General features: G+C 35.9%; 1 protein-coding gene across 2 annotated transcripts in view; it reads right to left on the bottom strand.

The window, feature by feature from the left end:
* Positions 1-508: 508 nt before the first annotated feature.
* Positions 509-12,345, bottom strand: part of FBXL4 (F-box and leucine rich repeat protein 4) — a 76,050-nt gene continuing 64,213 nt past the window's right edge. The window contains exon 10 of one of the 2 annotated variants that reach the window (XR_003252412.1): positions 509-730. The gene's annotated coding sequence lies outside the window, so the exon portion shown is untranslated. Of the gene's footprint in view, positions 731-4,369; positions 12,275-12,345 lie in introns of those variants that run through there. The other variant, XR_003252410.1, reaches the window with a different exon arrangement.

Genomic DNA, 12,345 nt, shown 5'->3' with positions numbered 1-12,345 from the left:
TAAGATCAAATTCAGCAGTGTTCATTAAATTTCAGATAAGGAGTACTACAGAACTTCTAAGAATCATAAGAGGAAGCTATTATGACAATAGTGAATGTTGTAAGACATCAAAATGCCAAAATCCCAACCTGTTAGCCAATACAGAAAAGAATCCCTACTGAATATAGCCCATTTTCTCATTTCCTTTTCCATTTCAAGACAAAATCTAATATTACAGTTTCTTGACTAATAGGACTGGTCTTTCTGCCTTTATTAGGCAGACTCTGCTGTGGTACATGAGAATGGAGGCCACAACAGGTACTAACCATCTGGTAGACTGAAAGATGCAAGGAAGAGCTGGAGTTCCTTTACTCTTCCAAATTTAAACCCACCATCTGTAAGAGACTTCTGGAAAAAATTATTAAAAAAAAATGCCAGTGTTGTTCTGAGGAAAAAACACTACAAAGTATACTCTTTCTTGTAAAGAGATGATTGTACATTTTCACATAGTCTTTTACAATGTTTATAAGTGTTAAGGGAAAACAATCTATTTTTACTAATAACATGCATTTAATTATTTTGAATGATAATTAGTAGTAACATTAAAAATATAGTATGATACTTGCCACAGATCAGCTGCATGCATGAAGGTGATCCATTTACTGAGGTATGGCATTAAACTCCTCTAGTCTGGAGCCATAATTTCCTATGGCAGCTCTGACAAGTGGAGTTCATGTTCAGCTCCTGCTAACTGAAAGATGTATAAAACTCCCTAAGGACAGCATATTTAGGAAAACACAAAGAGGTGGCTTGTTCCCTCCCCCATCCCCCCAAATGGCTTGCTCTCAGGTGACAGGTAGCACCTGATCCTAAGATCATCACTCAAGATCATTAATCTAGATCTATGCCTCCTTTCCAACCATCTGCTTGAGCAGCAGAGACGCAGATGTGAGAGACTGCACTTTTTGGAGAACAGCAGAACACCAATGGATCAATACTTGAACTTGAAAGCTGCTGTCTTTCCCTGAAAGGACTGAATTATTTAAAAGGTAAAAAACAAAACAAAAAAACCCCCCAAACCTAAAACACTGCATTGTAGATCTCTAGATTTGATCAGTATCCACCACATTTTGCTATCTCGAATCCCTTCTCTTAGCCAATTCAGAAAAGATAATGATTTACTCTTGCATAACATTTCAATTTTTCATAAATATCACTAAGATACAGTAAACATTACTGATCTCACACACACAGAAATTGAATTACGAGTTTAGTAACTTGTCCTCAGGTCAATCAGCAGGCACTGCATAGCCAGCAACACAGTTCAGGGCTTCCGCTTCAAGTCTCTCTATCTAACCCCTGTTTTTGTCCCCCTCCTCCATAGCTTAAAAAGGATTAGTATCTTGTGCTCAACGCTAGGTAGTGGTTGCAGACCTTAAAAAAAAAAAAAAGATATCTGCCAGAGCAATGAAAGTTATTCTAGATCATCCTACCAAGTGAATCAATATATTGTATTGAGGAAACAAAAACACCCACAAATGCTAAAAATAGCACGTTTATCACCTTCAGTGAACCCTCTATATGGGTCAGATAATTTTGCACACAAACACATTGCAAATACTAACAGAAAGCAATTTAAAAAAAACTAATAAAGATTTTCTGAACAGGGATATTGTATAATAAGCTTTGTGAAGTTCATCCCACAGCACAAACATTTTACTTATTTTCAAAATGCTCAATTAAACAGTTTAGCACTGACATTTTACTGTAGTCACTGCTAGGAAACAGAGCTGCTTTCAGCAACAGAACCTCATGAACAGGTGTTGAAAAGTGATAGGAGAGACCAAACTAAACCATTTTCAACAGTTTCTTGAAGCAAGAATGAGAACTGCTTACATCAATCACACTTCCTTAGATGTAATGCAACTTTTTTTTATTCCTATTCCAGTTTTCATTAGCTCTGAGCTGCTTTTGATAATTTTTTGCAATTGTTACAACATCTAATTTAGACAAGGTGATCTTGATAGTTTTATCAGGCTCCTATGTTAAAATAACATCTCCCCAGATTGCTTTGTTTACTGTTGGAAACAGGTATTAGAAAAAGTTAAAGACAAAAGATGTSATTAAAAATTCTACTTTTTTTTTTTTTTTTTTTTTTTTTTTTGCCTGTTGGCTGTTGTGGTGGACTTTGGTCAAGCCCTGTGCTTGTAGCCAGTTGGCTGTAGCCAGCTATTTCTAAATACAATTTATCATTTTTATTAAGGAGATATGTGGTCTATGTCACTAGGCTCAAACAGTCCTCTGAGACCTACTGGCCTGAAAATGCTTCATTTCAAGTGGACAGCACTTCCTGAGCTTGCGCATACACACGTAAGCAATGGTGCTTCTCTTCTCCCTGTACTTCTGAAACACGGGATAGCCCACAAAGCATTGTCCCATTATGACTGAAAAAGAGGCAAGCAAATCCTTGCTATGGCTCCTTACTATTTTCTAGAAAAACAAAACCCTGATAAAATATAATAGTGTGCATGATAAAAGTAAATTTGGTTCAGCAAAAAAATGGGGTCTGAACTTAACTCAAATTGTGTTTGCATATTTGCATTCAAAGTGACCGACATGATCTTGTTACAAAAACACTTGCACGTATTTTAACTCCTAAAGAAATCTGGCAGTTCTAAGCTGTGTGGTCAGTGCGTCAGAGCTTTTCTAATTTCTAGCTCTTCAAAACTGTGGCAGGAAGTGTTATGCTAAAATCTGCTTATAACAATAAGTGTCCACATTGTACATGATATGTATATATGAATGTAAATGTCCTCATTGTATATGACGTGATAGTATCAGTGAATAAACAACTGCAGCATGCATGGTATCAGATCTAGCATTCTGCTTACAGAAATTCAACTAAGATTGCCAATTTCATCTTACAGTAACAGGGCCAGGTTGAAAATTTTCAAATATTTTCACAGAACACTAAACTTTTATCAATCCAAAGGGATTGATAACATATAAAATTACCTAAATATTGAGAATGTAACTGCTTTCACTCCACTCCCCAACTAATAATGCAATAAAAGGGATTACATGACCTCAGGCATTAGAATCTGGAAAACATGAAATACTTTAAACTTTAGCCTTATGTTAAAACAAACTGGGGAAAATAAGGCAAATAAGTACCACACAGAGAAAAAGACACACCTGACAATTTTCAGTTACAGGTGTGAATTTTCAGTACTGCAAAAGGAGCACTGAGAAACAGGTATCTGTCAAAATAGGACAGGCAGAAATGAAATCTCAAATTGTACTCAGCACATGTCAAAAGTCAATGGTATTTTGTCCAAGATGCACAGAAGCAGGTTCCAGTCTTGTAGCTGTGTTTCTTCCTAATCAGAAGGAACAGTAGCAGTAAGTTGGTGCTAGAAAATAGTTTTAGCATGTTTGAAACAATACTGGCCTGAGGCAAAGCTGTGATACAAAAGCATACAAGCAAGGCTGAACAATTCTGCATGTGCTAGAGATTAAAAACTGTTCTAAGGAAACTTTCCTTAGATACACAAGAAAACAACTCAAAGCTCACTATTTTAGTAGTTTTTACATGAGTATCTTCTTGAACAATTAACAGTATCAGGTGAATCTAATATATTTAAACACTCTTCATGAACTTTGTGTAAAAGAAAATGGAAACAGATTAGACCAACACCAGTTTGCTAAACAATTCTGAATCAATAAATACACTTTCTAGATAATGAAAAAGGACAAAATCTAGCAAAGCTGTTGCTCATTTGTAATTAAATACTAACTCATGTTGTTCAGGACAACTTGAGTCCATTCGGTAACTACTCCTTTTGTTTCCCATTTTCAAAAGTTATACAATTTTGTAAAATCTTTCCTAAACTTAGGTTATCATATTATTTGAGTTTCCACAACATTTAAACAAAAATATAACTACCTACATAATTAAATGGATTAAGAGATACATTAACATGAATGTTATTATCATAGAGTAGAAAACTATTCTTGAAAGAAATTCAGCAATTACTTTTTTTCTTGGAGGCTTCTTTTGGTACATTTAATCTCCATATTCTGTTTTATATTCCGTCTGTCTATATTCATCTGTTGTCTCTTACTCTGTACCTAGACCATAAACCATTACAGGCAGCAATATATTTTGTGTACTGCACCTAATACCATGTGCTTTTATATGGCTACAGTAATAAATATTAAACAATAATACACTTTCTAAAAAAATTAGTTCACAAATTTGGATCTAAAGACACTCAAATTAACTTAATTCAAAATGCACAGTGATGAAAATATGCTAAAACTGTTCCTCCTCAAAACATATTTTGTGTTTAATTTCTTTTTTTTTTTTAATCAATGCACCAAAGATCAATGAATGTAGACAAATCATTTTATTATTTAATGCACACTTGGTATTTGCAACACAACCAAAGGGAAACAAATTAAGTTTGCAAAGCAAGATAAACACTATATGTTGAATACATTTTAAGCACATCATTTCTGTCATCTGTGTATTAGCAGACAGCAACATCTCAGTGAGGACATTAATTTCAACTTCTTTATACTGCTAGTAACAGAATAAAACTGTATAACACTTATATTTTAAATGATCCAGCATGTCACAATAAAACAGGCTTAATTTATTAAATAGAAATAATTGGTGTGTGTAAATACGTAACTCACTTTTTAAGACAAAATAGAACTAGCTTTGAGTTAGTAATAAGGCATTAGCTGATTTCTCCACAATAAATTCAATTTATAAATATAGGGCTAACTTTCCATTTTTCTGTGTGTACAACTTACACCATAAGTGCATATTAAGTGGTACAAATCAAAGTTTTTTGAACAAGAAAGAGTCAGGTATCTGGGCCCGAGCTGTGTCTGAAGATGGTACATTTAACAGCATATACACAACAGAGACCTTTGGGTTAAACATGCAGAGAAGATGCAGTAATCAAATTTGAACACAAATAGTACACTAATAGCATACCTTCAGTTTACTATTGATTAAGCAGAACACAAAACACAGAGAGAAAAGACATCATTCTGAACTGTAATCAAGTATTTAAAATGCACAAGTCTGAGGGAAACATTAAAAACAAATATGGAGAAGACGCTTAGGCAAATACCGCTAGTATATGGAAAGAGGTGCACAAAAGGGAAAATGGGGTTAATGTTGAATGTGTATGACTTATTGAATGACAGCCGGGAGAACAAATTTGGGAACGGTACCTACAGACACAGCTCTTGGAATATTGACTACATTTTGTACAGTTGCAAATGAGTGGATGTTAGCATCCTGTGCCCACGTAACTGACAGCAGAAACCAGTCCTTAAGAACACCTCCATGAACTACCCGCTTCCCCCCACCACCACCACCTCCTGCTTTTGGCCTTGCTAACCACTGTCTTCAGCTTGACTTAATTATACTATTAGCCTTCCTAATTTAAACTTTCTGAAGTCTATTTTCCCAAAGGATCTTAGCAAGGAATTTGCATGGTGTACAATCTGCATGTTCATACTAGCATTTTATACATTAGAGCTTGAATCACCATTATGAGATGAAAATAACCTCAGTTTGGACATTTTTTGGAGGCAGTAGTGAGAGGGAAGTAACAGAGGTATCTAGAAGTTAGGAAGCCTTAGAACACAATCAAAAGGGGCTGTCCTGGTTTCTGATAACCCAAATTAAGACATGTGCACAATAAACAGGCTCCTACCTGCTTCTTGCTATTCTCTCACTAAGTTTACCACCCTGTCCCTTCCACTGGTTTTAACACCTAACTTGGTAGGGTAAAGGGATTTAAAACACTTGACTATTAGGAAACAAAAATGTTTTCTACCTTTAGCCAAGCCATTTTATAGGGAGCAATCAAATAGAGTTCACCAACAGAACAGAGAAAGCAGCGGACATTGGTGAAAGCAAGAGGAGCAAGGGGGTTAATAAGGAGCATCAAGGGATAAGCAACCTCTTACCCTGAACCCACACGTGTTAGGACAGTGTGACTGTAGTTCAGGAAGCTAGCTTCCAACAGAGGTGCTATATGGCCTAGATGGACTTCAGCTTTGCCAGAGGTCAGTTCAAGATCTCAATTTAAGAATGATCTTCTGATCCGAACTACCCTTTGGAGTAACCTATCCATCTATAGTAAAGGGACCCTAGGAGACTAATTTCCTAACTTTGGTACCTACCCATGCTATTTAAAGTTTGATAATTCAAATATCCTCCAGCTACAGAAGATGCGCTTAGAAGTGGTTACCCCTTTTTTCCTTCTCAGTCTGCTATTAAAAAGGGCACTGCTTGCTTCTAGTGCTTACTGGCATAGCACGCACAGCAAAACTATTACATATAGTGTCCGGAACCACTGTCTCTATTGCTGTTCTTCTACCTTTTATATAAATTAGTCCCTTCAAAAGGTAACACAGTAACAGTTGTTTTGACATTACTCAAACTCTACTGTTGAGCATACTATTAAGTCATAAAAAATGTGCAAGCATTCCATTGCTGGCTATCGGAGCAGGGTGATAGAGGTATTTAAGTGTTTTAAGGTGCTGGGTTCAGGTATTTAGTTTGGAGGCCTGGAGGTGCCATTCCTTCTCACCCACACACAGGAAAAAATGTGAGCCAGACAATTCCCCAGGCAACTGCACATGCCTCAGCTGGGTACTAAAAGACCCACCTGTAGAGACAAGGCCAGCCTCTACACAGCGACTCCTCTACCTGCCTTTTAAGAAGGTGGATTATAAAAAGCCATAAGTTGCTAAAGAGCTGTAGTGGTTTTATGCTCACTAAGAAGAACTAGAATGGGATCATCAAATCCATTTCAGTAAGATGGCTCAAGGGACAGATGGTAATTAGGACTTGTCTATACTTGAAAGTTAAATCAGAAAGTGCAAGGGCTTCCTGTGGACACACTAACTCCTGATTATTTTAATTTACTTTTGGTAACTATTCCAAAATAAATCCCAGTATAGACAAGCCACTACTTTCCAAATCACAACCAAAGAGCTATTTTTAATTTGCCTCTGTTCATTTCAGTACAGTGCATATGGTGCAGAAGTGTGCTGCACTGCACTGAAGAAAATAAATTTAGAGAGAGACAAACGTCCCATAGAGAGAACTCATCTCTGGATGGTAAGCAGAGAATTGTACTATTTGACAGCAAAGCAGTCTTTACTAAAGAGCTCTTGACAATTGTAGAATTGTAAATAAATACACGAAAGATGGTAAATTCACCACAGCTATATGCAGTATCGCCCTAAAATTCTCAGATAGTTCAGTGTTCCATAAACTTTGTCCTGTTTCTCATCTGAATTCAAATTATCATGTTTTGACATGATGAATAATCAACCACTACACTCAGTTTCCAATAGAGTAAGAAGGAAAAAAATGGCACCTAAGCTATGGTGATCCTGACTTACAAGATCCATGGAAACAAATGCTAAAAATAAGAACAGGCAAACTTAACAGTTCCTAACATAGATGATTTTACTCAGTTTTTAAACAGAAACTGTTGTTGGTACACAAAAATAAGGATTATCATCTTAATTCATGGTCTAACTTTCAGACTTCACAATGACAATAATCCTACTGTAAAATAATCTGGTGTGTTTTGTGCGTTACAAAACTGTATGTTGGAAATGTTACCAAATTCTTATATTAATAACAGTTACATTTAGGTTTTCCTAAGCTAATAAAAATATTGCTTCTCAATAAAAAAGCAAATTAACATGATTCAAGTTTCTTAAAATAGGTATTCTCCCCAAGCCCCATCATCTTCAGCAATCAGTATACTGAAGCAAATAAAACAATCAAAGGGCAGGTCTCAGATTACCATTTTTACCTCAAAACTGCACAGTTTTTGTCCTCCAAAAAGAACCAGTTACAAAAATCCTAAGCAATTAACAGTCTGCATGTGTGCACACAAGCACATGTGCACAAAATCATTTCAGATTTTAACAAAAGCACAGGTGGGCAGAGCTGGGTGAAGAAAAAAGCCTATTTTTATGTAGTTCTTACAAAATGAAACAAAGGTAAGAGACATCAGGAATTATCGCACAATCATGTACGTGAAAGCTCAATAATAGGAGTGCCTGAATACTAAACCTTGACTCTATAAAACAATGTGTGTATGAAGCATATGTGGGAAACTGAATTTCTGGGAAAGATAACAGCTGATCTAGAGCAATGCATTTTCTTTCTTCATGTCTGCAAGTAGCTCTTGCCACCCGTTCATGAAATTTCATAGCTGCTCTCCCAGAAGTTCCCCTTGCTTAATTTCCCAACTTTCTTAGCATTTGGTATTTCCTCAGTATTCAAGAAAAAGATAGATAGAACTTTCAAATAGTTAAGATTTGGGGGAAGGGGTTGTTTGTTTGTAGAAAAAAGTAATCAAAAGTGTAAGAAAAACTTCATTCCTCACAAAGGATCCTCTCCAGCTTGGGATGTCTCTCATAACAGTGCCATTTATCATTATTAAGCGAAAACAAGACAGGGGAAAACTAGAGCTACACAACTTAAACTGAAGTAATAGTACTTTGTCCATTAGCTAAAAGGAAAGATTCTACCATTGTCTCCTATTAATGAGGTTGACCCTTCTTAAAAAGAGCCACCTCTTGCCCAGGCCCTTCTTTGAAGATCCTTAGGATCTGTAACACACACAAGACTCACACCTCAGCCTTTCTTAAGTGTCAGTTACCACAATTTGTCCTATGTGTGGTAATATTTTCTAATAAAGAGCCCTTCCATTGTCAAGTCAGAACCCTAAAACCACAGAAATTACCATCAAGGACAAACACTTTCTTTTGGGAAAGGTGTTGACTCCGTCTAACACAGCACGTACAGATGCATTAAACCAGAAATCTTTTAACACAGTAATTCCAAAAGCTATAACTTACACAATCATTGCAAAAGAGTAATAATCAACATACAAAACAACCCCCCCACACTTGATATAATAAAATGCTACATTTTATCTATTTTTTGTAATCCTGCAGATGTGATGTGGAAAACTTACCCTATAAAATGCAATACATACATACAGTAAGAACTAGAACTAAACACAGTTTCCACACATGTACAGCACGTAACATTTCTGATGAGAGAAGAGCAGTTAAATTAGGCATAGTCTTAATTACAGCAGTCTGAAAGATTATCAAAATAGCTGCACTATATCACATTTTTCAAATAGTTTCATGCATTTTTACAGAACTATACATATAGCCAGCTGGGTGCATGAGATTTTAAAACAAGAAAAGGGGATGCATCTCACTAGAAAGAAAAAAAAGACACCACAGGCATTTCAAGGGGCTCAAGGGCAGATCCTGGCATTTAAATAACTGACTTTCAAATTGTCATCATCTCTTTAATTGGCTTTTCTGGATGGAATTTGGAGGGTTTTGTTTGGTTGAGGTTTGGGGGTAGAAGTTGTTATAGTTTTGTTTTTTTGCTATTTCAAGGCAGGTGGTATGACACTGGGTGGAACTAATCTCAGTTTAGTATTCTAAAGTATCTAATCTGAGCTAAATCACAGTTTCCACAGTCTCCAGAGAGGCAATCCAGAAAATGATTCATTCTGCTTTTCTTAAATATCTATCCTAGGACAGGATGAATAACTCTGCTCCTTCTAAGAGTAACAGAGCAATCCAACAGCTTAAACTAATGTCTAACTTTCAGATAGCTAACATGCAGCATGATGCATCTCACTTACTACTTACCATGATTACTGGACATCATCTATCTGGAAAAGCTGGCATGAGAGCCCCAAGGAAAGAATCATGGAGTAAATACAAAGGCTTTCCTTCTTCTTCTCTGAAATTGTGCTTCTAAGCGCAAGCATAAGGTCCAAACTCCTATGAAAACCTGTTCTTCCATTTAAGACCTGTTCACTAATGTAAATAGTCATGTGCATAACTTAAAAGTCCCACTCTTTTATAGAGCTATTTAGTCAGACAGTTCAGGATTACAAATACAAGCAAGTACATTATTGAATTGAAGTCTTCAAGAGTTGGGAAGATATCTTAAGTGGTAAAACTTGAATACTGATTTCTAAAATGAGCAAAATATATTGCCATATCTACCTATATGAGATCCCATGCCAACTACATACACAGAGTAAGGAAGTCCCCCTTTAGTTTAAGGGCACAAGCTCTTCAGAGCAAGCCTTTTTTATACATCTGTGGGTTTTTTTTGTTTTTTTTTAAACATCTGTTGCCAAAGCACATCATCTGCAATGCTTAAGAAAGAGGACAAAATAAAAAATGGAATATCCTTAAACTGAGGGACAGCCTACTGTTGGAGATGATGACCCAGTTCCAGGATAACTGAAATCCTTTAGCTGATCTAGCATCACTCATTTTGGATTAAACAAAACTAGAAAAAAATTCCATCTAAAGGACTGTTTCACATGGTCACAATCCACAGTAGTTAAACTCTGCATTCACACTCTATCATACCCTGTAATATCTTTCACATGTAGACTAACGAAAAGGCACTTCAGAAAGCAACACAGGAGAGCCAGTACACATACTGTTCTGGCTTTTCCTGTAGCATGGATAGAGAGGAACTCAGTCTCCAGGTACAGTAAAACAACATTTCAGAATAGAATTGCTAAGAAACACCTTTTGCTATCATAGTTACTCCACAAAAGTAATTACTGCATGAAAATGTTGAGATTTATACACACACACACATATATCTAGATGTATGTATAAATATATACATATATATGTATAAAAATTATATATATGTATAAATATTTATACATGCATATAGGTACTAAATAACAGAACTAAAAAGACAATGACCTGTTCCTGCTTCTTTACAATGTACAAGGAAGGTCTAAAAGCTTTTTTTTTTTTTTTTTTTAATCTTGGAAATATCAGGAATGTCAAGCCTGGTCTCTCCTCTCTTTGCTGGAAGACTTCTTGGAGGTATAAAGCCACAGGTAAAAGAGCTTTTTACCCACTGATTTACGGTTAAAGTACAGAACTATAGACAAAGTTGTCTCGTCCCCCAAATATTCTTCAGCTATTTGAATTAATGACACATTAGCAATAGCTAAGTTTTAAATAGTCCAAATAAAAAGCAGGTTTCAGTTAATCCTAAAGTGTGACAACCTTTCAAGTTACAATACAGAATTCCTGACAAACAGAATTTCAAACAGAAGGCACAAAATAAGAAACAAATACTTTAGTATGAACAACAAAATGTCAATTTAAACCTCCTTTATACTTCTTAAACAGCAATACAGAATTATATCCTTTACAGACATGACTGTAAATATACTTTTTTTTTTAAATACAGTTCACTGATGTTGTAGAAGTAAACTAACTATTCACCTACTTTACCAGTTTGAAGGCACAATGGATATCACTTCATCCACATCCCATACTACTTAGAGTGAAAAACCAACAAGAAGCATCTTTAAGAAAAAAGGAGATAAAAATACAGATGCACCCTGAGAAGTGAAACTTCACAACAAAAAACAGATTTATTTTAAAATACCGGTATTTGTAAACTCCCATTGTCTGAACCTGTGTTCTCCTATAACTAGGACAATAATGTTTAATCTTCAGTTACTATGAATAATATTACTTGTAGATAAAAATAATATTAAAAGTTAAGTTCCCAGAAACATAAACCAAACCTGACTGAAAGAAATGAGGTCTCACACAGAATCACACCAAAGCTGACATCTGTCAGTGAGGAAGAAAAAAATCTAAATTTAAAGATTTCTAAGAATCTCCAGGTTTCTGGGGAAAAAAAAATGGAATGGCATAACCTAGCTGGAAATCCCGTAGTGCCATCTGCATGGAGAGAAAGGGGGGGAGAGAGAGAGAGAGGAAAAAAAAAAGAGACATCTGTGCATGCCCTTCTTTGGATCTGGAATTCTCAAAAGATTCTGTAAATTTTAAAATCAGGAAAAAAAAGGTCTTTTTATAAAAATCAGATAAGTGTTCTGTAGCTGTCCCATGACATGGTTTATAAAAAGTATTGGCACCAGCACAAGGAGTTCAGAGCATTCATTCAACAGTCACAGAGACTGCCAAATCCTCAATGATTTGTAGCACTCCTCTACCAGTGGACAGTTATTTACTGCATAAACTGAAGTATTCTTTGCCAGTGATCTTCGGTGTAATAAGGTAGTTCTGCCAGACAAAACGTTTTGCCTGTTCTTCTAGTAGGTAATCGGAAATATGTGGGTCCGGTATTTCTGCCTTGATGGCAATTTCAAATGACAGGCCACGTTTCATGGTCCACATTCACCAACAATGGCTAAAAATGTACAGTTATAAACTCAAGCTGTAAATAGCAACATACTCTTGCAGTGGTAATCGTTGGGGGGG

This window comes from Apteryx rowi, unplaced genomic scaffold (assembly GCF_003343035.1).
Source record: "Apteryx rowi isolate R43461 unplaced genomic scaffold, aptRow1 scaffold_155, whole genome shotgun sequence".
Classification (NCBI taxonomy): domain Eukaryota; kingdom Metazoa; phylum Chordata; class Aves; order Apterygiformes; family Apterygidae; genus Apteryx; species Apteryx rowi.
Note: the sequence above shows the minus strand (reverse complement) of the source record. Positions and strands in the feature narration are given on the sequence as shown.